The sequence below is a fragment of the Cynara cardunculus genome (assembly GCF_001531365.2).
Source record: "Cynara cardunculus var. scolymus isolate 2C chromosome LG 10, CcrdV1, whole genome shotgun sequence".
Lineage (NCBI taxonomy): Eukaryota > Viridiplantae > Streptophyta > Magnoliopsida > Asterales > Asteraceae > Cynara > Cynara cardunculus.
Window position 1 is genome coordinate 15484705 of NC_037537.1, and position 5450 is coordinate 15490154.

The 5450-nt window shown below is 34.4% G+C and overlaps 1 pseudogene; it reads right to left on the reverse strand.

Moving 5' to 3' along the window:
- Positions 1–250: 250 nt before the first annotated feature.
- LOC112520025 lies at positions 251–2795 on the reverse strand (annotated as a pseudogene).
- Positions 2796–5450: the final 2655 nt, after the last annotated feature.

A 5450-nucleotide genomic window follows, 5' to 3' on the forward strand; every position in this document is an offset into this window, starting at 1 on the left:
AGCTCGCCATCGAGAAGATGTCGCCGTCGATGGGGAGGAASCGATGGAGGCGATGAACAGTGGAGAAACCAGGGGTCGCCGTCCGTCGATTGGAGCTCGCCGGCGAGAAGAGATGGTCGCCGTCGATTGGAGCTCGCCRTCGAGAWGATGTCGCCGTCGATGGGGAGAAGCGATGGAGGCGATGAGGGTTATGTCTGTTTCATGCGATAGCCGGCTGGGAAAAGGGTATAGAGGGAAAAATAGTTGAGTTCTACTTAGTTCCAGGGGTGTAGGTGGAACACCCGTGTCCAACGCTTGTGCAAGTTAGTTCTACTTAGTTCCACATTTAGTCATACCAAACGTAGGACAAATGTGTTCTGTTCTGTCCTGTCCCACCCTGTCCAGCGTACCAAACGCACCCTTAACATTCTTGGAAACAAAATCTTCAATAAGCTCTTCATAATCAACTTTCTCCAAAAAGTAATTTTCAAGTGCTATCATTGCAAGTTCGTTAAGCCTTTCTTGTGTCATTGTGGAGCGCATATAAGACTTCAACAACTTCAACTTTGAAAAACTTCTTTCTGCAGATGCAATGGTTACAGGAATAGTCAACAAAACTCTATAAGCAATAATCATATTAGGGAAGCATTCAACATGTTTCAAATACTTTAAAATATCAAGAGGTCCCATCTTTTGTGTGGTTAAAAGATCTTGAAGTATCTTCAGTTCAACATATAAGTCATTCCCATATATATCAGATTGGTCTTGTTTCTTCAGTGCATTTTCAAAATTAGTACAAGAAGACTTTAAACATGTATCATCCAAAGAACGCAACTTATTAGATGTAAACAAAAACCCAAACACATTTTCATATTCTTGGTATTGTTTGAATCTCCTACTTAGGGAAGCAATTGCATGATCAACAACACATAAGAAATAATTAACTCTAAATGATTCCTCCGTTGATTGTGAATTCATTTCAGATGCATCACGCGGATTTTTCATCAAAATGCTTTTTCTTCGAACTTCACGTCTTTGAGGAAACAACGGATCAATATCCAATTCAGTGGCAATCATTTTTTGCTGATTCTATAGCATCTAAAAATCTTGTTTCTCTATATCCCTTAAAATAAGAAATTAGTCCCTTAACTTGATCAATAACAACATTAATTAACATATTTTATGACTGTAAATGTTTACTAATCAAATTTACGGCATACAATATTTCATACCAAATCACCATTGACACTAGAAACTCAAAATCACCAAGCTCTTTGTGTGCTAAAGATTTTGCTTCACTTCTAATTTTTGAGTCATTATCTATTTCAGCCACTTGAAGTCAAGTTTCTCTTATCTCTAACACTTGAAATCTTATAGCCTTTACACTATCAATATGACTCTCCCAACGAGTCGTTGACAATGACTTGACGGTCCATCCTTTTACATTATTTTTAAACACCTGCCATCTTTTAGTGGAATTAGCAAATATTGCATAAATACGTTGAATTATTCCAAAAAAATCTCTAGCTTTACCACAAGTATTGGCTATATCACACAAAGTTAAATTAAGACTATGAGAAGCACAAGAAGTATAAAATGCTCTAGGATTTATATCTAGTAGTTTCCTTGGTACTCCTTGATGTTTTCCTTTCATGTTTGAACCATTGTCATAACCTTGTCCTCGCACATCATCTAAATCCAAACCAAGATATTTTAATTGAGCTACTAGAACATCAAACAAACCTTGGCCCGTGGTATTATCTACTTCCAAAAATCCTTGAAAAGATTCCTCAATGCTAACAATTTTAGAAGAGACATCTACATACCTTAATATCAAGGACATTTGTTCTTGATTACTTATATCGGGAGTGCAATCAAGGATACAGAAAAATACTTTGCCTCTTTTACTTTATTAATAATTTCACATTTAAGTCTCCTAGAAAGCAAAATTATCAACTCATTTTGAATTCTAGGACCAAGATAATGAACATGTAAATCATCATTTGAAATATGTTGAACATGATCCTGAATAAATGGGTCAAAATCAGCCAACATCTCAATCAAGCCCAAAAAGTTACCATTGCTATTCTCATACAATTTTGTTTTATTTCCACAAAATGCAAGATTATGTTTTGCAAGAAATTTTACAATAGAAACAACTCTTACCAAAACTTTTTTCCAATGATTTTTGTCTTTTCCTATTTGGGTTTGAACACTTTATCAATGGTTTGATTCTTTTGAAGTCTTAGCCGCAAATCATACCGAGTTTTCATATTCATTACATGATCTATACTTGTTTCATGCTCCTTAAGTCTAGTGCTAAGGTGTGACCAATCCCCAAATCCATCATTTGTTAACTAACCTTTTATATGTCTTTTTTTAAAGATTTTACAACAAAAACAAAATACCTTATCAAGCTCTACTGAATATACAAGCCAATCTCTATCACATTTCTCCATATTTGATAAAATTCTAGTATACCATGTGGCATAAAAGCGTTTAGGCAATTTATCTTTAGGACCTTTCTTAACAGACAAATCTCTTTTAGGACCCTTAGCAACTAACACATCAATCATTTTAGAATCTAATGCATCCCAATTTCTTGGATCAAATATATCAAAATGAACAAAAACATCATCACCATTAATAGCATCAAGAACATCATTAGAAGCATTATTAGCATTAACATCAGAAACATCATTAGAAGCATTATTAGCAATAACATCAGGAACATCATTAGAAGTATTATTATTAGTATCAACATTTGTAGCCAAATCCTCATGAGAGTCATTTAGAGTGTCAACTAAATTCACCATGTTAGGATTTTCATTAGCATCAACTCAAGCATCATCCAAATTAATATCAATATGTTCATTGTCAAGTGAAGACAGACCTTATTTTATGACAAATTTATCAAGAGATCCCTTTTGAGATTGAATTATCTTTTCAATTATTATTTTTTTACGTTTTTTACATCCAGAATCATATTTTCTAACCCTAGAAGACATATTGGAACTGAAATAATTAAAAGAAAAAAAGATAAGGAACAAAACAACCTGAGTGAGGATGATAGTACTACTGCTGCCTATTAATGCTTGGTCCTCCCAAGTCCCAACTCCCAAGTCCCAAAAGATTTTGATTGCACTGGAAGAGATAAACACATGTACATATTAACATATATTCATAAATAGAAATAAGAATTTGATCATTTGAACCTAATTCCTAAACAATCTAAAGACTGAAGTTTGGAAAATTTGAACCAAACCTAAACAAATAAGAAGATGAACCTAAAACAAGTGAACAAGTTTTCAGTTTTTTCTTACACTTGTGATTCTGAACAGTGAACAAGCAATAAAAGGCTAAATGCCTAATTGGCTAAATATAAATTGAAGAAATAAGACGAATGGAGGCAAAGGTTAGGTAACACAGTAAGTCAGTAAATGGAACCACATTATTAACTAAGAAAATTTGACAGGTGAAAAAGAGAAAATGAGAACCTATTAACCTAAATCTTATGCAATTCCATTATTCCAAAAAGTTATGACAGATTGACAGACAAAGAACTGAATACATACATAAATCAATTAATCATAGAGTTTTGTGTAATGTGTATACAGACAAAGAACTTAGGAGGATACTTTATCTCACCTTTAGGATTTAGGAATTAGGTTAAAATCGACCACCTACTCACTCACCAACAGTCCAACCAAGTTACCAATTGACCAAGACCAACACATATGACAATGAAATCAGCAAAAAACAATCAAGTAATCGACCAAATCGTTGAGATTATGAGATTTAAGAACAGTGAATAGTAATCAGATAACGAGTAATCAACAAATTGACCAAACATGTATTTATACTTAACAAAAATAATCTAAATCTGACCGATGTTCTAGTTGTCGTTGCATATCTGAAGATTCTGAAACCGAATCATTAGCCATTTTGAAGAGTTCAATTGACAATCACGAACGGATAGATAGGAGAGAGGAGATCGAGGAGAGAGGGTGAAGGGTCGAGGGCACGAGACGCGCATCTGGTTCTGATCTAGCGTCGTCCTCGTCCAACAGTGTATGAAATCGCCAAACGCCCAATTTCCCAAACCCAATCGACTCCCGTGAAACCTTAGCCGACCGAATAATAGAGGTGAAATTTGGGCCCCAAAATGTTGGGGGCCCTGTTCTGAATGCCAGATTTAACAGGCCCAAGGACGGCCCTGTCTAGCCCTTTATCATTAGTAGATGTACTATCAACCGCCATAGTCAACATTTTTTATCCCCCAACCATGTATGCATTTTAACAATTCAAGAACCACATCATCCCCCCTATGGCTATCAATGGGTCTAAAGTCAATAATCCGTTTATGCATTACCCAATTATCATCTATGAAATGAGCCATAACAACCATGTAGTTCACCCTTTGACAAGATGATGTCCAAGTATCTGTAGTCAAGTAAACGACTTTTGTTGGTTTACTTAAATAAGCCAATAACTAATTCCTTTCATCTATATAATAATTTCCAACATCTTTAGAGACTTTGTGACATGAGGGAAAAATAAACCTTCCATTTAAAGCACTAGTGTATTTAACAAATGCCTCATTCAACAAGTTTAAAAGGCAATTCACCAACAACAAACAAATTTAATAAAGTTTTTTTTTATTCTGTCCTCATCCAGCTTCCAAGTTTGCACGCTACTTTCCCCACTAGATTCTTTTCTAAAGAAAAAGTGACTATTTTTTCATGGAAAACTCGGGATTCTTGTCACAATTAGGATAATGCTTTTTAAGGCTACAAGTACCGTTTGTTACCATATTGACTATAAGTACCATGGAACAAAACTTGTACTTTGCATGTTTCTGTTTTACTCCAACATCTTCAATAAACACAACATCGAAGTATTACCAACATTGGGCAATCTCCTTCCTTCCTTCCTTTAGGAGCTTTGTTTGCTCGTTTTCTTTTACCACTTGCTATCACATTCTCTCCTTTATCATTAGCTGAATCCAAATTATTTTTGACTACCACATAAGGGGTTTCCTCAACAAATGTATCATATCCCTACAAAAAAAATCACAATAAACTTATAATTAGTATTAATTAAGATTATGATAATATTAACCAATAGTTAACTCAAAAAAAATAGTTTACAAATGACAAACATAATCTAAACCTTGTGGTATATAAAACTTACTTGAGTTCATCCTTTGGAGGTGCCAATTGTGTTGATGGTAAAAGGGTCAAATTTTTTAGGTGCTCGAAACCGTATGATCAAAGGTAATAAAGCCGATTTTTTGATTGATGGAGATTAGGGCCGATTTTTTGATCAAGGATATTATAGTTAATTTAGGAGAAGATATGGATTAGTTTTGGAAAAAACAGAGATAAAATAGGAAAAGTGATGTGACCTATAATATCCAACTCGGTATGTACAAAACATTAAAAAGTTAAATCGACTTTCTGGAACTGTCT